The sequence below is a fragment of the Pinus tabuliformis genome, chromosome 5_2 (assembly GCF_031772625.1).
Source record: "Pinus tabuliformis cultivar Carrire ecotype Pingquan chromosome 5_2, CPIR1, whole genome shotgun sequence".
Classification (NCBI taxonomy): domain Eukaryota; kingdom Viridiplantae; phylum Streptophyta; class Pinopsida; order Pinales; family Pinaceae; genus Pinus; species Pinus tabuliformis.
This window is the reverse complement of record NC_142306.1, coordinates 877,465,514-877,488,623: the sequence shown is the minus strand read 5'-3', so window position 1 is coordinate 877,488,623 and position 23,110 is coordinate 877,465,514. Positions and strand designations below refer to the sequence as shown.

The 23,110-nt window shown below is 38.7% G+C and overlaps 1 pseudogene; it reads left to right on the top strand.

Moving 5' to 3' along the window:
- The window catches only part of LOC149162105 (ATP-dependent DNA helicase Q-like SIM), a 113,090-nt pseudogene extending 112,208 nt beyond the window's left edge, over nucleotides 1-882 (top strand).
- Nucleotides 883-23,110: the final 22,228 nt, after the last annotated feature.

The window sequence follows — 23,110 nt, the reverse complement described above, 5'->3', positions numbered from 1 at the left end:
CTCTCTGAATTCGATCAGGGATGAGTAAGAGATCATCAATCTCCAAGTGGAATAAAGAAATATCAGATAGAAGACACTAATCAAATCTCAAAAGCTGACTCATCTCCCTTGCAGACATCTATATATGGATCCCTCATCCCAGAGATCCAGAGGCTGGAATTTTGTATCTTGTAAGGAAGTGCTATTGGTTTCTTGGTGCAATATCATAGTGTTGGGTGATCTAAGCTTTTCATGAGGTGAAGAAGGGATTTCTTGCTGAGAGGATGATGCTGGGTCAGAACAATTGGTTGTAACCCTCTTTGCTCTTTCTTGATTATCAATAAAGTTATTCAAGTTTTCCTCCACATTCTTGTATGATTGATGATTTATGCATTTGTGTGGTCAATGTACATCTGATCCTATATTGTTTATGATAATAGATCTATGTTCTTGGATAGTGTTATGCTGCTTTGATTCTATAGGTACTCCTTGAAGCTGGGTAGACAAGGAAGCGAGCGGCAAAGACCTACCGGAAGAGAGAGGAATCAAGCAAGGAACCAAGCGCAAGACAAAGGTTGGTCTCCTTATTCTTCTCTTATCTGTTGCTCATAAAGGAAAATGGAAGTAGTTTTTAATGTGTTTGTTTCTAAGGTAGCTACCAACCTTAGTGGGACTAGAAGCTCTGCATAGACACTATTTTTCCGGATAACAGATGGGTTCCTGGCAGATTGGTCTTTACATGTTAACATGAAAAGACTTCCTTCCCTATTTCCGAGTAAGAGAAATGTAGAACAAACACTGAATGCACTTAATATGCTGTCAGAGTGTTTTAGATATGGTGTTTCTACCACATCTTGTAGAGCTAAGATTCTTGTACGAAACTTTGGAGAGGATTTTATTTAAACGAAATTTGGATTGTATGATTTTTATGTCAATGGTCCACCCAATTGTGAGAACTTGAGCAGGGAAAGGAAAGAGATCAGAGTGATGTAGTTAAGGATACACATGGTAGTGATAAAAGAAGTTCTAAATTGCCAGTAGAATGAAAAAAAATCATTAATTTAGTCTTAAATTATATCAGTTCCACATAATTTTTATAATCAAAATTCTTACAAGTAACTTCGAGGGTTATAAACTCTTTTAGCGAAGATTTGGGTCTAGTGGGTTTTCGGTCCAAATTTTGAAACTAGCTCTGATACCATGTGTGAGGCTCCGTCCTAGGGTCCTCTAACTAAAAATCAAATTTCTCTAATTTTAAATACAATAAAATGGGAAATAACTTATTTCTATGTAAACATTTATTTGATGATAATATACCATTAAAATTTATTTACTTCAAATTAAATAAGTAAGAATCTCATTGCAACCATTTACATAAGTAATCAATAAAGGGAGGAATACTTGTTCCAATAGCTTAGTTGAGACGCTCCTGAGCTCTTGACCCTCTTGACTACCTGATTGGATTTGCTTCGCAACCAACTAGGAAGTATTTCCTAGCCCAGGGAATCTCCACAAGTTCCCTAGCCCTCCGAGCCCAAGTCCAACCAGATATAGTGTGTCCAAGTTAAACAAACACTCTCATTCTCTCTCTTCTCCTTTCTCCACCTTCCTCCAAAAAAAAAAAATCCTCCAAAACCACAACCAAGACCAAGGATCCCCCCCCCACATCATCCTTCCCCTTTTATGCATCTTCCTCCCATCCACCTCAACCACCTATCATTAATGTCATAACTACCTCCTCATCCTTTCTTTTGACTTTTCTTACCATATCTTATCCCAAGTAAATTTGAGAGGACATTTTGGGGATAAGATATGGATATTTAATTTGGTAATTAATTGGGAATGACCATATCTTCTTCCAAGTAAATTTGAGAGGACATTTTGGGGATAAGATATGGATATTTAATTTGGTAATTAATTGGGGAGGACCATGTCTTCTCCCAAGGAGATTTTGAGAAGACATTTTGGGGATATGGATATTTAAATTGGAATAAATGGAAGGAGACCATATCCTATCAAAAATTAAATTTGAGAAGACAAGTTGGGAATTGAATAATAACAATAATAAAATTTATATTAGTAATAAATTTACAGTTTCACTAATGTAGGTATGTACGAATATTTCTTGATAATTATAAGTCAATATTTTTAGGTAATTTAAACACTAATACAATTTTCATGATAAGATTAAGTAGGGAATTACAACAAGGTCACATCAAAGGAAATAAGTCGGAAAGGTGATCGATTTAAGTTGTACAGGAGTGGGTGACAATTACAAGAAAGTGATGCATGATAACTAATAGTGGGCCAACGGTTAAAAAGGAGAAATTATGTACCCACCCAGCCAACACATCGCTCTAAGGAATAAACCATAAATAGAAATATTCCTTGAATTTCATGCAATACATTGTTCATTTCGATATTTTTAGAGCTGGACCACCTGGAGGAGCCATCGAAGAAGAAAGCTAGTCTCAGCCATCCTACAATGAGCACCTACATGAAAAGAAAAAAACTGCAGGAAACAGTGGGAATTGTCAAAAATTCTACAAGGGGGTGCCTAGGGTCCAAATATTCAAAAATTCTCCTCAAGCAAGGCATTACAGTGAAAGGTAGGTGACCCATATCCTCTGTGTTTTAAGTTCATAGCTAGAAAAGAGGAAAGGAAAATAATTTTTCATTTTTTTCCTAGTAATTGCAGTGTGCATAGAGATAGACAAAATTGTGTGGAGATAAAGGGAGAATTGTAGTCATCACCCTCCTGGACCCTAAACCCTCAGTCACCTGAGAAAGATCTTAAGCTAAAGCCACCAAACTACCTAAAAGGAGATTGAAAGAGAGAGAAGAAAATAGGAGGTTTCAACAAAATGAAGCCCATAAGAACATCTAGAATACATCTCCATCCTTGTGTGGTAGAGATATTTAAAAGGCATCAATGGTTGGGACTCTTCGAGCTAGTTGGAGGATATGATGACGATGTAGCTCAAGAATTTTCAATGTTACTCACACCTCATGCTAGAGTCAGTGCCACTTCTATGTGAGAGTATTGTTAGTAACAATTACCCTTGAAAGCATTAGCATAATCACTACACTTCCTCTAGGTTTACAATGGAGAAAATAGAATAAATCTAGAAACACTTATGCCAATAAGAAATTTTTATTGGAATAAGAGGAACCAATTGAGGAAAAAAATGGGATTAGAAGGGAGAGCATTCCATATCCTTGGGATGAAGTAAGCTATCACATTCTTAAGTATATTTCTTGTGAGGAAAGGCTTAATATAGTATATGGTTACTAGTTTAGACTCCTCCATTAGCTGATATTTGGAGAAGATTTACCTCCTAATAGAAGACTTAGTGTGCCATACTTCTTGTTGCAATCAATAATAGACATGAGCATCAAGGTACAGGAAGGAAAGCATCAACAATTGCCACATCATGGACTAATCAAGCTCATACTAGAAGATGCTCTAAGCCAATTAAGAGTCCCTATTCTGTGGTCCACATTTACAGACATGTATAGAGAAGGTGTAATTGAAGAAATTGAGTATGAAAGAGACCCCACCTCTAATGATGAGGAAGAGGAAGAAGAAACAGAAGAAGAACACGAAGAAGAACATGAAGAAGAAGAGGATTAGCCAGAGGAAGAAGAGGAGGCATAGATAAATAAAACAAAGGGAGATAAGAACAGTGGGGAAGAAGCACAAAAGGATGAGAAAAGCCCTGAAACACATAGCAAGGAAGGGGAGGAATCCCCAAGAGTGTCTCCTAAACCCACAGAGAAGGAGGCAACTGTTTCCTTGACTTACCTAAGCACACCCATAAAGTCAATAGGGAAAAGGCAGAGACAAACTCCTCTATATTTCAAAACAAGGAGGAGCACCAGGATAAAACAAGGGAGGCCACAAACACCTACCAATACTCTTATCATCATTGAAGACTCACCAAGAGGAAAAGAAAAGCTAGTCTCGCCAGAAATGAAAGGTGAAGAGGGCACATCAAAACAAACTTTCCCAAAGTCACCAATCACCTATGTTAGGAGGTTTGTCACCGGGTCAACCTTAGCAAAGAAAATCAAAGAAAATTTCCCCCCTTTCAAAAAGGGAAAATCCTCCTACAAGAAACATAGACAATCCTACAAGAAACTTTGTCAACACTATAGGAAACACGAAAAAGGTAGTAGGAAAGACAACTGGGACAAAGGAAAGGAAGCAACAACAAAAGTACAAGGGGAGAAAAATAATCCTAAGACAGTAAAGGGAGAATCCCAAGAGCTACATGAACCTAGCCCACAACCCAATATCATCTCCTATTATAGATTCATTGAGGGAGGCAGAGTAATACGACATAAATTTTCCATCCCTCTATTCTTTGAGCTTGGAAAGGAGAGAGCAAGGACACATCGCTCGATGCAAATTGCTAAATCAAAGAATGTAGAGGATGTGGGCGATATGGAAGAGAATCTTCTAGAGATGGGCAGAGAGTTAAGTGAGAGAAGAGATAGGGAAAGAGTGATGAAATCTCAACTAGAGGTTGAGAACACATGGCTGAGGAGGCAGGTACAGGAAAAAGAGAGCCAATTGGCCACTATGGAAAGTCTCTCTATGGAGACACTCCAGTGTAGGATGCCAGTAAAATCATATGCCTTGTACTTAAAAGAACAATGGATTCAATTTCAGATAAAGACTCTAGCACAACCAGGGACTATGCCTTTTGAAGACTATAGGTAGTTCGTTGAGCTCTATGGCCAAAGCACCCTGGAGGATAGGGCCAAGTGTTGGAAATAATACTGAGAGGAGGGGTGAATCAGTATTAGTAACTCAATAATATTTCATTTCCATAGGAAAATTTGTATACGCTACTTTAGCTAAGTGAACTAGAGTGTACATGCAAATGTTATTAAAGCAACTGACATATATGCAGAGAACTTTTGATTTACCCAATTTATCATGCATTGAAATTTAATCAATATGTCAGATATTAATTAGACAGTGCAGTAAAAGCAGAATAAAGCATTACACATAAACATCACACAGGAACACCAAGATATAAGGTGGAAACCCAATGTGGGTAAAAACCACCTGCTGTTGTCATCTTTGTCTTCTTTTAATAATAAGAAAAATTTGTTTACAATTTTGTACTGGTGCAGAATTATACCAGTATGTAGGCTTCTACCTGCAGAAGGCTGCAACCTTCTCTCATTTTCCAGATACTACTGGAAGGGAGATACAACCCCCTTAGCTCTTGTACTAGCCAATATGTTTGCTGGTATGTAGGCACCGACCTACAAAAGGCTATGAACTTCTCTCTTCCTCCAAGGACCACGTTTCATAAATTTTCAGATTGGATCCATCAACAACATCATAACTGTAATTCAATCATCAAATACATTTGCATCAACCAATCACTTTTTGAAGCAACCACAACCGAATCAATCAATCACTTTGACAACCCATCAATCTGATAATTCATAATACTGTCACTAGAATATAGTAACCAGGACACAAACCGGAACCCACAACTCTGCAATAGCAAACATAAGCAACTAAAACATATTTTATAAGGTATACACTACTTCCATGTGTCAAACCTACGTGTATATGCGCTTTTCTCAAAGCCAACCAACGTATACATTTGCAAATATCAATTCAGAATTCTACAACTATTCGAGACTTCAGTTATACCCAGATCATATCATTTACAGAATAATATATGCATTAGTATTCAGATCTAAAATATACATGAGCAAAAACACATAATGATAGTTCATTTTACGCCTTAAGATCCTGATCCATCATTAGATCTAATCCCTCATCATCTGCCAAGGTTCATCCTTGGTTCAGATCCAGCAATGCACTATAACCCAATAACCTGCATACTAGATCTTACACTTCATCAGATATTCGATACTTGCACACCCTGGCCTAATGATCTTCTCTTCCTTTAATAGTTTTAGGCCTTTTTCAATACCATGGACCAAAACCACCGAGGACCAATACCTTGGACCAAATACCTAGGCTCAATACCTCGGACTAGATACCTTGGAACAATACCATGGATCAAAATACCATGGACCAAGTACTTCGGACCAAACACTTAGTTTTCCAAGGTATATGCGCTTTTCCTTCTGTGAAAGTGCGTGTGTACATATACACGACTTGTATACAGTGAACTTGTGTGTATATGCAGCTTGGTCAATGGTGAACCTCCATATACCTCTCTTTCTTCATTATGTGAAGACTGATCTGTAATTATTTGTCGTTTACCTGCTATACTATGATCTTTCATCTCAGTGAGTTTCCATCAAGGACAATACCTGTATCATAATTCCAACAATCTCCTCCTTTGGACTTGATGGAAACAACCACACCAAGTCACTCTGCCCCTTTGACATCAAGGGAAAGGGTCATGCTCCCCCTGAGTACATGCTGAAATCTCTGATATGCTGAAGTGTATTGATTGAGATCCCATGATTGAGTCCATGCTCCCCCTGAGCACAAGCAAAGTTTGCAAAAATATTTTCTAAAAGAAGAACATGATTCTATACCAATTACCTTCCTATCACCAATGACTCATACATACATCCATCTCCCAACCAATTGGGGATATACCAAATTGTTATACATGACAAAAACAAGAAACATTACATCATCCATCCCATGCATAGTGGGGTTACAAATTAGGTCTTTTCATGACCTTTACATTAAATGATATGCATGACATATATAACATAGACCAAATAGCTTAAACAAGACCATGATAGTCATCAACAACTATCATATGATCTGTATCATTAGCAGCATATGTCAACAGCATCCAGATAAGAAACCTGTATATGTCCATCATTAGTTCCCAAAATATCATCAACCTGTGTCAAAGTATGTCGGCATATATCAACTCATCCTATTGACCTCATCAAGATCAACTTGTTGCGTTCCCTTATCATAACCTTCCATGAATCAAATAAGCATATGTCATATCTCCAAGCGGTAGCACAAAATCATGCACATCATATCATATGTATGTGAAGACACCATAGACATCATTATCAAGAACATCATGATCTTTCCACAAGAACCTTCATTATATCATAACTAGGGAACATCCCATATCATCAACCATGATAATCAACATATGTGAGTATCAACCTATCATCATAAAGTAAGAACTCATCATCATTGATTAGGTACCGAAGACTTCTAGACATAATGCCAACAATGCTTTATTAGAAGCATACCATGTTCTCCCCCTGAACCTGTTCCACCTATTCATTGTTAGATTTGATCATTGCATATGTTAGAAAGAGATATCAAAACATCATCATCAATTAGCTATACATCAAGTTATCAACAACTTTATGAGGACCAATATATTTCCACATGTTATCAGTAGATTGTAACCATCATCAAACAGAGCAGATAATTGACAGAACCATAGCAGACCCCTTTTTCTTGAGTCTGGCCCACTGCTTTTCTTCAAACCAACATATACGCGACTATGCCCATAGAAACCCACGTATGTATGCAACTACGCTTCATGAAACTCGTGTATAACAACCTTTCTCTGAAAAATAGGATTTAACAGCAGGATGATGCAGCAACTACTCCAAACTTTTGTCTGAGATATTCAAATGTCTCTCTAGGCACTGGTTTAGTGAATATATCAGCAACCTGTTCTTTGGAGGGAACATATTCCAATTTGACCTTTTGTTCAAGCACTTGTTCACGTAGAAAATGATATTTGATGGGTATGCACTTGGTCTTGGAGTGCATGACTCGATTCTTTGAAATACTGATGCCACTTGTATTATCACATAGAATGGATATGGGTGGAGTACATGTGATCTGAATGTCTTGCAAGGTTTGCATCATCCAACATAGTTGTGTGCAGCAAGATGCAACAACCATGTATTCTTCTTCACTAGATAATGCAATTGAACTTTGTTTCTTGCTGAACCAAGACACTAACTTGGAACCCATATAGAATGCACCACCACTAGTGCTTTTTCTGTCATCAACACTTCCTGTCCAATCTGCATATATATATGCATGGAGTGTAAGATCTGTATCTCTAGGATACCATAAACCAAAGTTCTATGTTCCTTGAAGATATTTGAAAATCCTTTTGACTGCCTGAAGGTGTGATTCCTTTGGATTTGCTTGGAATCTTCCAACTATTCCTACTGCATGTATGATGTCAGGTCGGGTACCTATTAGATAACATAGACTGCCAATCATGGATCTGTAAGTTGGTTGATGTACTGCTGCTGATTCATCATTTGAGCTAAGACTGCATCCTGTTACCATTGGGGTACATACTGGTTTAGAATATTCCATGCCGTACTTTTTCAAGATTTGTTTGAGATATTTGGTTTGTGAAAGAAAAATACCATCTTTATTTTGTTGAATTTGTAGACCAGGAAAATAGGTAAGCTCACCAAGCAAGGACATTTCAAATTATTTCTACATTACTGAAGAAAAATTTTGACTCATGGATTCTTCATTGCTACCAAAAATGATATCATCAACATAAACAAAAATTATTAGCAATTTATTAGTGTCAATCTTTGTATATAGATTGCTATTTGTTGATCCCTTTGAAAAACCTTGTTGGTGGAGATATTTGTCAAGACAGTAATACCGAGCCCTTGGAGCTTGTTTTAGACCATAGTGAGCCTTTCTGAGTCTGCATACAAGTGTTGTATCATTTCCAAGAATGAATCCTTCTGGTTGCTCAATATAGACTTATTCTTCTAAGTCTCCATTAAGAAAGGCAAATTTTACATCCATTTGGTATACTTTGAATTTCTGAAAACTAGAAAGAGCAAGAACATCCTTATGGCTTCAAGTCTAGAAACAGGTGCAAAAGTTTCTTCAAAATCTATACCTTCTTGTTGAGCATATCCTTTACAAACAAGTCTGGCCTTGTTTCTAATAACTTCTCCATTTTCGTTCAGGTTGTTTTTGAATATCCATTTAGTTCCTATGATATTCTTATCATGAGGTCTAGGAACTAATTCCCAAGTATTATTCTTTTCAATTTGCTCAAGTTCTTCATTCATGGCCTTGACCCAACATTCATCTTTGCATGCTTCATTTACATTTTGAGGTTCGGTGGAAGATAGTAATGCTAGATAGTTTGAGGCTTCTGTAATAGTTCTTCTTGTCTGCACACTCGCCTCTTTTTCCCCTAAAATTTGAGTTTTTGGATGATTTTTCTGAACATACCTGGATAGAGTCTTTTCTTCTACTGTTATCTCTTCTTCTGGTGCTTCATTGGTTTCTTCTTCAGAATCAGTGTGATTTGATGTGGGAAAATAATCCTCATCTTCTTCATTGTCATAATCTTCGGTTTTTATCTGTTTTGGATTTTTGCATGCTTCATCAACCACAACATCAATACTTTCAATAATTTTCCCAAGTATTTTATTATAAAATTTATATCCTTTACTTCAGGAAGAGTAACCAAGAAGAATACCTTCATCTTCTCTGGGTTCAAACTTACCAATTTTTTCATCAGTCCTTTTGATGTAACATTTGCTTCCAAAAACTTTGAAGTATTTTACAGTAGGAGTCTTACCATACCAAAGTTCATGTGGAGTTTGAGTGCTGTTTACCCGAACATTTGCTTGGTTGAGAATAGTGACGGCGACGAATGTAGCTTCACCCCAGAAGGTTGCAGGAGTTCCAGATTCATCTAGCATAGCTCGAGCCATTTGTTGAACAGTTCTGTTCATTCTTTCTACCACTCCATTTTGCTGAGGAGTCCTTGCGGTGGAGAACTTCCTTTTTATTCCATGTTGTTCACAAAAGTCAAAGAATTCATCCGAGGTAAATTCCCCTCCTCGATCAGATCTAAGGCATTTGATTTTGCGATCTCATTCATTTTCAACCAAAGATTTGAAGGGTTTGAACTTTTCAAATGCTTCATCTTTATGCTTTAGAAGACCTATCCAACACATTGTGGAAAAATCATCAATGAACAATATAAAGTATTCTTCTCCATGAGGTGACTTTTTCCTTGATGGTCCACATGAATCAGTATGAATAAGGTCAAGAGGCTTACTCGCTGACCCTTCTTTTTCAATGAAGTGAGATCTGGTTTGCTTACCGAATTGACATGGTTTGCATATTGTATTTTCAGGAATGCTGATATCTGGAAGATCACGAACAACGTGGAATCTGCATGATTTTCTTATTTGAGAAAAGCTTAGATGTCCCAATCTTCTGTGCCATAGCCAATTTTCATCATTTTTTCTTAGATAGCACTGTTTTTGTCCTCCCTTGAGAATGTATAAGCTGTTTGGAGTTCTTGTACCTTTGATTACGGTTTCTCCTGTATCAAGCTCACGAACAACACATCCGTTTGATCGAAACACCACTTCATTTCCTTGATCACACATTTGACTAACACTCAACAGGTTATGGTTTAGACCATCAACATACATAACATTCCCAGCTTTAACTTTTTCTTTCAAGAAAACAAAGCCTTTGCCTTTTATGACAGTAGGAGTGTCGTTTCCAAATGAGACATTATTTTCCTTTTCTAAGGCATTATATGAGTGTAGTTTTTCTTTGTCACCTGTCATGTGTTTTGAGCATCCACTATCGATGTACCACTGGTTTTCTTGTCTTTCTAAATACAAGGCTAGATACCACATCTTTCTGTTTACGGTTCTTTCTTTCTCCATATTTTGGGATTTATTGGAGTTTGATCCTTTTGAGATATTTGCTGAAATTTACTCCTGCATTCAGATTCTTCATGGCCAAAGTTGTTACAGATTGAGAATTCTATTTCATTTTCAAGAAGAGAAAATTTATTATAGGAACTTTTATTGATCCCTGTCACATTCCTTTTATTTCGAGCTTCTCTAGTCATGATGATTTTGTAAGCAACACATTGAGTAGCTTTGTGTCCAAAATTATGACATGAGAAACATTGACCATTGAAGAAGTTCCTGCGATTATCGAATATATTGACCTGGTGATTGTAGTTTTTATTCATCTTTGAAGAAAATTGAGTATGATTTACCTGAGGTTTTTTGTGACTTCTGTTCATCCTTGAAGCAAATTGAGCTTGATTTACCTGGTGATCTACTTTGCTGACGATTGTCATACTGTTCACTATTCTTTGCTGCATCAAGATAGCTTGTAGTGGAGGTTGACGACTTTTGTGATTGAGGTGCTTATTCAGTATATCCAAGACCTGTCTTTATCAGAGGAGAACGCTGCACTTTGATAATTTCATTTAAGGTTTCTGATGCTTTAGCAAATCTAAGATTGAGAGATTTTGTTTTCTCAAGATCCTTTCTTAGACCCACAATTTCACATTCTAGTTTTTCATTGTGTTTTACTCTTTCAGCATGTTGATATGTCAAGGTATCTATAACCATATTCTTTTCTTCTAAACAGATTTTGAGTTTAGATATTTCTTCATGAAGGTCATCTTCTTCTAAAGCATCCAAAAATTTATCATCTTCATAAGCCATTAGAAGTCTATAGTCATTACTATTTTGATCTTCATCACTATTTGATAATCCATCGTTATCTTCATGAGTCTAGTAACTCTTTTTACTTACACTTTTTTTCTATTCCATTTTGTAGATTCCTTCCCTTTATCATATTTATCTTTATGAGGACTAACAACCGACTCTACCACAGGCAAAACATTTGAAAGGTAGTTTGCCTCTAAATATTCCGGAACCTCGTTGAAGCTTCTTGACAAAGTTTACTTCATCTTCTTCTTCTGAAATATGTCCTGATTCATTGAGTTCTTCTTTTCCTTTAGCTGAAGCTTTAAATGCCACTTCTCTCATGTTTGATGGGCCTCCTTTTCTCATCTCAAAGGCAATTAAGATTTCGTGAAGCTGTGTCATAGTAATAGTCTATAGATCCTGTTTTTCTTCTATGGTAGATACTTTTGATTCAAATTTAGCAGACAAGGATCTTAAAACTTTCTCAACTAAGGTAACTTCCTTTATCTCTTCACCTAGATTCTTCATGAAATTAACAACCTCATCTATACGTAAGAAGTAACTAGCTATACTTTCATCATTGTGCATCTTAAGAGTTTCATATTGAATTCTGAGAGTTTGCAGTTTAGCACGTTTTACTGAGAGTATCCTTCGTAGCTTAGAACAATTTTGTCCCATATTTCTTTGGTTGATTTGAGCTGCATAAATTTGACAAACTCTGATTGTGACAGATTTCCCAATAATGTATTGACAACCCTGGCATTGGTTTCATATTGCTTTTTACTAGCCGTATCTGTAGGAATTGCTGATGGAAATGTATATCCTCCTTCCACGATTTCCCAAACATTTTTTCCAAGTGATTGAAGATAGGTTGTGGTTCTTATCTTCCAATAAACAAAGTTTCTCCCATCAAAGATTGGTGGTCTGATGGATCCCCCGATCTCTTGATTACTAATGATGATGGATCTTCCTTCAAGCGATCAAGCTTCTTCTGAAGGACCTGCTCTAATACCAATTGTTGGAAATAATACTGAGAGGGGGGGTGAATCAGTATTAGTAACTCAATAATATTTCATTTCCATAGGCATATTTGTATACGCTACTTTAGCTAAGTGAATTAGTGTCTACACACGACTGTTATTAAAGCAACCAGTGTATATGCAGAGAACTTTTGATTTACCCAATTTATCATGCATTGAACTTTAACCAGTATGTCAGATATTAATTAGACAATGCAGTAAAAGCAGAATAAAGCATTACACATAAGAATCACACATGAACACCAAGATATAAGGTGGAAACCCAATGTGGGTAAAAACCACCTATTGCTGTCATCTCTGTCTTCTTTTAATAATAAGAAAAATCTGTTTACAATTTTGTACTGTTGCATACTTATACCAGTACGCAGGCTTCTACCTACAGAAGGCTACAACCTTCTCTTGTTTTCCAGCTACTACTAGAAGGGAGATACAACCCCCTAGCTCTTGTACTAGCCAATTTGTTGGTATGTAGGCACCGACCTACAGAAGGCTACAACCTTCTCTCTTCCTCCAGGGACCACATTTCATAAATTTTTAGACTAGATCCATCAACAACATCATAACTGTAATTCAATCATCAAATACATCTGCATCAACCAATCACTTTTTGAACCAACCACAACCGAATCAATCAATCACTTTGACAACCCATCAATCTGATCATTCAGAATACTGTCACCAGAATATAGTAACCAGAACCCAAACCAGAACCCAAAACTCTGCAACAACAAATAGAAGCAACTAAAACATATTTTATAAGGTATACGCTACTTCCATGTGTTGAACCTGTGCGTATACGCGCTTTTCTCAAAGCCAACTAGTGTATACATATGCAAATATTAATTCAGAATTCTGTAGCTATTCCAAAGTTCAGTTATACCTAGATCATATCATTTACAGAATAATATATGCGTTCGTATTCAGATCTAGAATATACATGAGCAAAAACACATAATGATAGTTCATTTTACGCCTTAAGATCCTGATCCATCATTAGATATAATCCCTCATCATCCACTAAGGTTCATCCTTGGTTCAGATCCAACAATGCACCATAACCCAATAACCTGCATACTAGATCTCACACTTCATTAGATATTCGATACTTGCACACCCTGGCCTAATGATCTTCTCCTCCTTTTATAGTTTTAGACCTTTCTCAATACCATGGACCAAAACCACTTAGGACCAATACCTTGGACCAAATACCTAGGGTCAATACCTCGGACCAGATACCTTGGACCACTACCATGGATCAAAATACCATGGACTAAATACTTCAGTCCAAAAACTTAGTTTTCCAAGGTATACGCTTTTCCTTTGGTGAAAGTGCGTGTGTACGTATACGTGACTTGTATACAGTGAACCTACGTGTATATGTAGCTTGGTCAATGGTGAACCTGCATATACCTCTCTTTTTTCATTCTGTGAAGACTGATATGTAATTCTTTGTTGTTTACTTGCTATACTGTGATCTTTCATCTCAGTGAGTTGCCATCAAGGACACTACCTGTATCATAATGCCAACACTAAGTGTTACAAAAAAATATTGTCACCATGATTATTTGCAGTCAGTATGGGTCTATCATCACTTGTACTATCCTCCTAAGCAAGTCTCAGACCTCAGCTCTTCAAATCAAGCTTTGGAAATGGGAGAAAGACATTAAAAATCAATGTAACTCTGGTTCCGCACTTTCTCTCACTGTCACCTGCGGTCCCACAACTTCTGTGTACAAAAGTTGCGGACCTGTCCGCTCTGTCCCTAACGGTGTAGGTGCGGACCCCTGTGAAAGTCAAAAGGCGCAAGTTTTATCTTAAAAAACTCACTTTGGGTTAATTCTAGAGGTTTCTAGAAGGAATTTTGACGTGGATTGTTCACTCTGAGGTGGTTCATGCATCCCAAAAGAGAAGGAGCTAATCCCTTGATGAGAGGAGCTATCCCTTTGAAGGAGGACCTAGTAACCTCCCTCCATTGCACTATAAATACAGGCATTGGGCTGGTTGCTGAAGAGGTTAGAAGCTGAACATTTTTGAGGGTAAATGCTGGTGAAATCAAGACTTCCTAGTTAAGCCTAAGAGGAGAGATCACATACCTTTTTGGTTTCATTGGGGAGTGAGTGAAACTTGTCAAAGTAGAGGAGACTTCTTGCTGGACCCTGGGAGGAGCTTGTACAGCGTCAAGGCAAAAGTTGTAAAGTTCTTCTTCTTTTGAGTTAATACAATCAAACTCATTTTTCTCAACAAGTATCTCATGTTATTTGTTTCATGGACTCCTTGACTTTCATGTTAAATATGTTTTATGCAATTGGCTTTTCAGGTGCTATTTAATTTGTTTGACTTGTTTGTGTTTGTAGATTCACGACAAAGGAGCTCATTTGGATCGAAGGAGCGAGGGCATCCACAAGCTTGCTTTGGACCTAAGGTAGGCCCTAAAAACAGTTGTTTGCTATTGTAAATTAAAGCATATTTAGAGAAAGATAGTGTCTGGCTGGTTTGCTTGTCATTAGGTCTTCTTTAGATTCTAGGAAGGTCTATCTTGTCTGCAAGATCGACTTATTCCGTGTGACAAAATGGCGACTCCGCTGGGGACTTGATTGTTTTCCTTGTTTTTACTTTGACCTGATAAACTGTGTTTTTGTTTATGTTTTTGGCTTGTTGTGTGTAAAATTGGGTAGAGTTTGTAGATCCAGAGTTATTTTTTGTTTTTCATAGCTTTGGGAGAGGACCGCACCCTAGCCATTTGACACAGTGCGTACCTACCCGCAGCTTGGCTTTTAGCACAGAGCGGGACCACACCTGTGTCAACTGTGGGCCTCCGGACCCTGTCAAAATTTTGAAAAACCCTAAGATTTCCTCTGTTAGGCAGCTTAGTGTTTGTTTAGAAATTGTTATCGACTGCCCAGACCTGCATATAACTTGTCAGAAGCTTTCTTTAGATTGATTTCGCTAGTGTTAGGGTTTTAGGTGAAATTCCTAGGAGTTTTGCTTGTTGGGTTTGTCTTTCATTTTGGTTGTGTAGTGGCTTTGAGCTTAGAAGCTGTAGGGACTTCAAATCGCCTTAGTGTCTACCAGCCTTCTTATGAGTCTGACCATTTATGAAATCTCCCCTTGTTTGAGGAATCCGCTTTGAGTTTTCTCTTTACAAAACTTTGAAAAGCTTGTGTTTAAAAGTTTGGATTTTCATTTTAAAAAAGAAAACAAAATTGGTTGTTCTTGACTTATTTGTGATTCTGCATAAATTTGTCATTAGCTTACATCTAGCTAAGTAAAACATCCTTAAAAAAGACTTTTAGTAGGCTTTGACTTCAAATGGGTTTTTATAATTTGTAGATCTCAAAGTTAGTCATTTTCATAGTTTTGAGTGTTTTATTTAAAAAATATAAAAATCTCTTTTGGGAAAAAGTTTGTTTTGTAGTGGTTGAGTGCTTTGAAACGAAAAAGGGAAATTTTTGTGAAATAACTAGTTGTCTCGTTTTGAGTGCTTTGGAAAGGAAAAAACTCTTCTTTTAATTTGTTGAATTGAGAAAGATTTGTGTTTACAAAGTATTTGCATTCTCAAACTCTTTCTTAGTTAGAAGTTCATCGAAGAGAAAAAGATTGTTTAGATCATCTTAGGTGCATTTTTATTGATTTTGAGTCGAGTCTTCATACCACGAGTTTCATCTCCGCACCTTTGGACTTAAACAAAAACCACTAAAATTAACGCTTAAAGTAAAATTCACCTAGTAACATTTTTATTTCTAGGGCTCTGATACACCAACTTAGCTTAGGCTAGTGTCTTGGAGTAGGAGAGTAATTAACTCTCCAAGACAGTAAAAACAAACAAGTAGCTGTATCTTGTGGTAGGGAAGAAATCCAATTGTTGCATTTATGCTCTTGGAAATCTCCTCTTAAAGGAGAAGCACGAGATCGTGTCCGAACCAGTGTGGGAATCAGTCCTTCCTCATTGGGAACGATGCCAGATATTCACGTATTAAAAACGGTAAACCTCGGATTAACCATTGTCGAGGAGCCTGGGGTCACTTGTTGGTAAACCTTGGATTATGTCAAGGAGTCTTCAAGGGGATTGAGCTTGCTACTCTGCCCTTGCATGCGTATTGGATCGTAGACTGTTCCCCCAGGTATATTTGTCTCAGTTGGTAACCTTAGTGGCCATATTCTTTAGGAATCTTCCTGAGGTGACAGTGGTGGGAAGATCCCACTGTACCTGGAGCAGACGTCGGCTAGACTCACTTGGATTTTCTGGGGGGTTCTCTTCACTCGAGATGGTTAAGTGGAGGAACTTGTGCCAGTCTATTCATTAAGCAAGATGCCGGGGTAACTGTTCCAACCGCCATTTTGTATTGAACTCTGCGACATTGGATTTCATCACCAACTAGTGTTTTCAGTCCGGAAAGTTACTGTTTGTGTGTGTTTGATCTCCTAGATTCTAGGCATGTGATTCAAATTTGTTTGGTTCTTTAGAGACTTTAGGTGCTTTTCATTGAGATTTTACTTTGTTTGCATGTGAAGTAGTTAAAAGTTTTCAACTGTGGCTGAATTACCAAGACAGTCCCATAGACTTCGGGGCCAGTCTCCTGAGTTTGTAAACGTGGCTGAGTTACTGAGGAAGTCCCGTAGACTTCGGGGCCAACCTCCTGAGGAAGTACTGAGCCAGCTTGAAGGCTTGAAAGTCCTCGTAACTCCTAGAGACAGTAGAGTTGGGTCACCTGAGGAAGGAGAATCTTCTTTGAGAGTACATCCTGATTTTCAACCGTTAGTAGCAGATTATATAATCCACAGTCAGTTTCTGTTTCCGAAATTGATGGTAGCTTTTCATCTACTAGCGATATAGGTGAGGAACCTGAAATATCCGAGCCTGAAAGTGAATTTGCTGCTACTCCGACATCAGGATTTGTTTCTCCAACTTCTAGTGGTCCTGGTTCACCTAGGGTAGAAAGAGTAATCACCCGAGATCTTCCTTCTGGACTTATTGCTATTGAAGAACTTGCTCCAGAAGAAGAAGTAGGCATCCCTATCCCTGAAAATCAACCTGTTATTGAACTAAGGGAGCGTGAATCAATTTTTTACAGTCCACCTAGGAGTAGTTCTTGGTATCTTTCTTTGACTAATTTTCTAGAAAACTCAGGGTTAAGTTTTTCACCACCTCGTGCTCCTTATCACCCAACACCTAGGGGTTTTTATACTCCTGTCAATATGGCAGGACAGTCATCCATGTTTACTCAATCGCCCGAATCTTTTTTGTACGGCGGTCCTTCTGTTCCCTCTGGGTATCAGTCACTTTCTGGTACTTTTTCGCGAGCATCTCCTCAACCCATTGAGCAAGGGTTATTAACTGGAAACAATGGTACTTAGCCATTGAGCATAGAAGACATTCTCATGATGTCAGGTTCTATTCCCAATCCCTCAACCTCAAGGTGGTTAGTTACCGCCTGGGGGGCAGCCTCAATTAATGCCTGGGGGGAAACCTCAAGGTACACAATTTTCATCTGGGGGGAAACCTCAAGGACAGTACATACCTATGGGACAGTATGTTCCTCAAGGTCAACCCCAGAATCAATATGTACCCCAAGGTCAACCCAGTATCAATTTATACCTCAAGGTAAACCCCAGTATCAGTATGTGCCTCAAGGGTATCAACCCCAAGGTCAATACTCGAACCAAGGTTTCCAACCACCCTCCGATCAAACGTATGTTCAAGGAACGGGAAATGTACCTTTCAATTATCAATCCTACCCTCAATCCGGTTATGGTCCTCAGTATTCTCAACCAGTTATGGGTTAGTACCCCAGAATGAATATAGTGTGGGATCCATCGCAAGCTCAACAGGTACTGTAGCCAAGTGTATAACTGTCATCTCAAACTGGACAACCCTTAGTTTCTGGTTCACCCCAGCAACCAGTCCAGTCTAACATTCAAACTTCTGTACCTTCGGTAGTTTCTCAGCCTGGGCCTAGTACACCTCGTACTCCGCCTCAAACGACTGCTACAACTACCGCAACATATGTTCAATCTACCCCACCTACTTCTGGAGTATCGACAACTCCGGTTTCTACTATTCCTGTATCTACTCCTCAGACATCTTTACCACCGTCTGGATCTACGATTCAAACTTCGGTTCAGATGCTTGTAGGACAACCTGGTTTAAGTACGGTTGTCACAAGTCAACCACAATTCACTTATCAACCGTACTAGGGACAGTACCAATTCGGTCTTGCTGTGCAGCAGCCAGTCTATCAGTATCAACCGTACCCTGGGTACACTTATCAACAACCTCAACAACCCCAGTATGGTCCGGTTGATCTTGGTTTTCCGGGAGGATACAATATCCCGAACGCGATTCCTATTCCTAGTTATCCTAGATATCCTCCTCCTGGGGCTGGTCTCATGACCCAGAGTTTTAGGGATCCTAATCGGCAATTAATGTTTATCACAACTTTGGACTTACCTGACTTGTCGCGCCTAATGAACGATCCCATTAATTATCTTCGTTTTGGCTGCCAATGCCGAATAAGTTGCCCAGTGACATTCCCAAGTTCGAAGGTAAATCAGGAGAGGACCCGTCGAACCATGTGATGACTTACCACCTCTGGTGTGCATCTAACTCCATTACAGATGATTCAATCCATCTTAGACTTTTCCAACGCACTCTAATTGGTCTCGCGGCCAAGTGGTACATTGAGTTACCGCGAGGCACTTTTTATAATTTTAGTCAGTTAGCTACCTCGTTTTTAACTCATTTTCAGTTGCCAATCCGATATGACAATGGCACGGAATTGTTAACTTCGCTAAAACAATCGACATCCACTTACATTTCAGATCATATTCATGAGTGGAGACGTCGACGACGTTTAGTGAAGGTATTTATTCCGGATCAGATCTTGGTTGAGTGGTTTGTAAAATCTTTGTTGCCAAAGATCACTGAAGATGTTGATAAAGCCAGAGTTGTTACTGAGGAGCAAGTAATTACTCAAGCACAGTACCTTGAATTGGTCTATTCTCAGTCGGGTACGTTACACGAAAAAATCCCCGATCTTCCCAAGCAAAATCAAATCACTGCAGCTCCTTCGGGATCTCATGCCGCTGATGGTATGATTGGCACGGTTAACACTAAAAGTAAGAAGAAGTCTTCCAAGAATTCTTCCCCTATCATAACCTTGCCTGATTCCCCAACAGGAGATTCTTCTGCAGAAATCTCCGCTGATATTCACGTTGTAGAGTCATCTATAGCCAAATCAAAATCCGGTGGGAAGAAGAAAGGAAAGAAGAAGAATAAAATGGACAAAAGTTCAAAGGAGAAACCTGAAAAGGTGGAATCCGATGATGAAAAGCGCAAACCTCGTTATCCTTGCCTCATTTGTGACGATGAACATTTTACAAGAGATTGCCCTCATCGTGCAGAGGTTGAAAAAATTGTCAAGGGTTCCCAAACTCCTGCTGTTTTGAAGGATCCTTTTCCGGCTCAAGACAGTAAGATGATAGGTTCATCCTCGAATGCCAATGAAGAACCCATACTGATGATGTCCCATGTTAGTATTGCGACTCGATCGCAAGATTATGGTAGTAAAATTCCTGTTGATGGTAAAGAAGCAGAATATTCTCATTCTAATCCATCAACCTCATCTCCCGGTTCCGATCCACTACAGATCGAGAAACCTAATCCAGACTTGGTAATCAAACTACCCGCCAAGGGTATACTTCGAAAGTCAGCTTTCAATCCACATGCGAGAGCGGCTCAGAATTATAACATTGTTGAGGATTTAGCTGTTTCACCCTCAACAATGTCAGCTTTGGAAGTGCTGCAATCATGTCCAACACAACATAAATTACTTTTGTCGGCTATAGGAGCTGTTGACGTTCAGGACCCGAACCTAATAATTTTTGATCTAGAAAATAGTACACCGCGTTTTCCTCATCAAATGGCTTTCCAGATACTAGTGATAGTAAAAAACAGGCCTATTCATCGGACTGTAATTGATGAGGGAGCCTCAATGTGTATTATGTCGATATAGTGTTGGAGATCGCTTGGTTCTCCTTCACTAAATCAATCCCCGACGATTCTAAAGGCCTTTGATGGCCGTGGGTTTCATTCTTTTGGAATTTTACAGGATTTGCTTATAGGGGTTGAAGGAAAAACCGTTAGTCTAGATGTGGAGGTGGTTGATGCCCCTCTAGACTACAACCTTCTCTTGGGTCGAAGTTGGTCTTACGCTATGACAGTGGTCGTTTCATCGGTCTTTCGAGTAATAAAGTTTCCACATAATGGAAAGATCGTAACAATAGACCAGTTGGCTTACTTTTCATCTGACCTAGCCTCTTCGGAGAGTATTCAGCATGTCGGTAAAACGACTATCCCATATAAGGATGTTGGAGTAGGATTAGTTAAAGATGCTGGTTTACTGGGAACTTTTCCTTTTCCTCCAATCAACGCATCATCTTCATTTGCAACCATTCATATGATTACATCAGACACCATTATTTATGATGATCCTTGGATTGTCCCTTATGAATCTGAGATAGACCCATTTGGTAATGCCATGCCTTTGAGTCCATATGAAATTGCCTATGAAGTCGTGCAGTCGTTTGCCGACCCATGTTCAACCGAAAATGACTTAATGAATGTGGTCCGTGAGGAATCACTTTTCACATCAACCTCGAATTTAACTACGTTTTCTGAACTTGTTCACTCTGATGAGCAAATTCGTGAAATCCTATGTGTAGATGATTTACCATGGGAAGATCTCCATCACAGATCTTCATTTTTACCTGAGAATGATCGTTTTGAAAATGACTTCTCATCAATTTTTACAACTGAATATGTCAAGGAACCTCAGAATCCAATGAAACATCCCGATTCAGAGTTAAATTTGGGAAACATCTCTCGAACTATTCCTATTGACATTTCGGTTAAGCCCGGAATTGTTGAGAACATTCATATAGGTGCCTCGTGTACAGATGACGAAATTCAATTATATAAGGCCCTATTTCAAGAATTCCGCGACGTGTTTGCCTGGTCCTATGAGGAAATGCCAGGAATTGATCCTGCGATTGTTGTTCATGAGATCAAGACTTACCCGGACGCTAAACCCGTCCGGAAACGTTTGCGTCAGATTCACCCACGAAAAGCTGCTGCAATTAAAGCAGAAGTTGAAAAATTATTGAAAGCAGGTTTCATTTATCCGATCCCGTTTACGGATTTGGTATCGAATATTGTTCCGGTTAACAAAAAGCAGGGAACAATAAGAATATACATCGACTATAGGGATATTAATCGAGCCTGTCCAAAGGACAATTACCCAACTCCCTATATCAATCAAATAATTGATGATTGTGCCGGCAGCGAAATATTCTCCTTCATGGACGGTTTTTCTGGATACAATCAAATCAATATTCTACCTGCCGATCAACCAAAAACGGCTTTCATTTGTCCATGGGGGACATTTGCTTATTGCAAGTTACCTTTTGGGCTTAAGAATGTCGGAGCAACTTTTCAAAGGGCGATGTCTTATGCGTTTCATGACATCAAGCACATTGTGCAACCCTATCTCGATGACATGCCTGCTCATTCATTACATCGAGCTGATCACCTCGTCCATTTACAAGCAATCTTTATGAGGTGTAGGCATTATCATATTCGGTTGAACCCACACAAATGTGTCTTCTGTATAGAAACGGGTCGATTGTTGGGGTTTGTAGTTTCGAAAGCCGACATTCACGTTGATCCCTCGAAGGTCGAAGCTATCATCAAATTGCCTCCTCCTTCGAGTCTTCGCCAACTCCAAAGTTTGCAAGGGAAAGCAAATTTTTTACGACGATTCATTCCTAACTACGCCGAGGTCACAAAGGGTTTTACCCGGTTGTTGAAACAGAATACTCCATTCTATTGGGATGAGATAGCTCAGAAATCTTTTGATGCACTCAAACACGCGTTGACCCATGCATCGTTGTTGCATCCTCCCAACTACAACTAGGATTACTTCTTGTATCTCGCCGCCTCTCATTCCACCATTGGAATGGTTTTAGTTCAGGAAGATGAATTCAGAACTGAACATGTGATATATTACCTTAGTCGAACTTTAAATCCAACTGAGCTAAAATACTCACATGTGGAGAAATTGGCATTGGCAGCTGTTCAAGCTGTCCAACATTTTCGTCACTACATTCTACTACGTAAAACTACGGTAATTTCGGATTGCAACCCTATGATCTACATTTTGACCAAGAAATTGCTAGGGGGCAAGTACTCTAAATGGATCGTTATCCTGCAGGAGTTCGACTTGGAATTTGAGAAATCTAAGTCTACGAAATCTTTAGTTTTTGCGGAGTTAACGTGTGACTTCCCGCGTGCTGACACGGAAAATGTGGCGGAGGAGCCCATTGCGGATGAATCCTTGTTTCTAATCAGCACTTTAGATCCATGGTATGGGGATATCATCTTTTATCTCCAGACCCAATCCTTTTGGCCAGAAATTTCACAGTCAGAACGTCGAAAGATTCGTTTCCAGTCCCAACAATTCAGGATTATTGGAGATACTCTTTATCACCGTGGGACGGATTCTGTTTTTCGACGTTGCTTAACTCACGAGGAAGCTGAAAGGGTTCTAAATGACTGTCACTCTGGA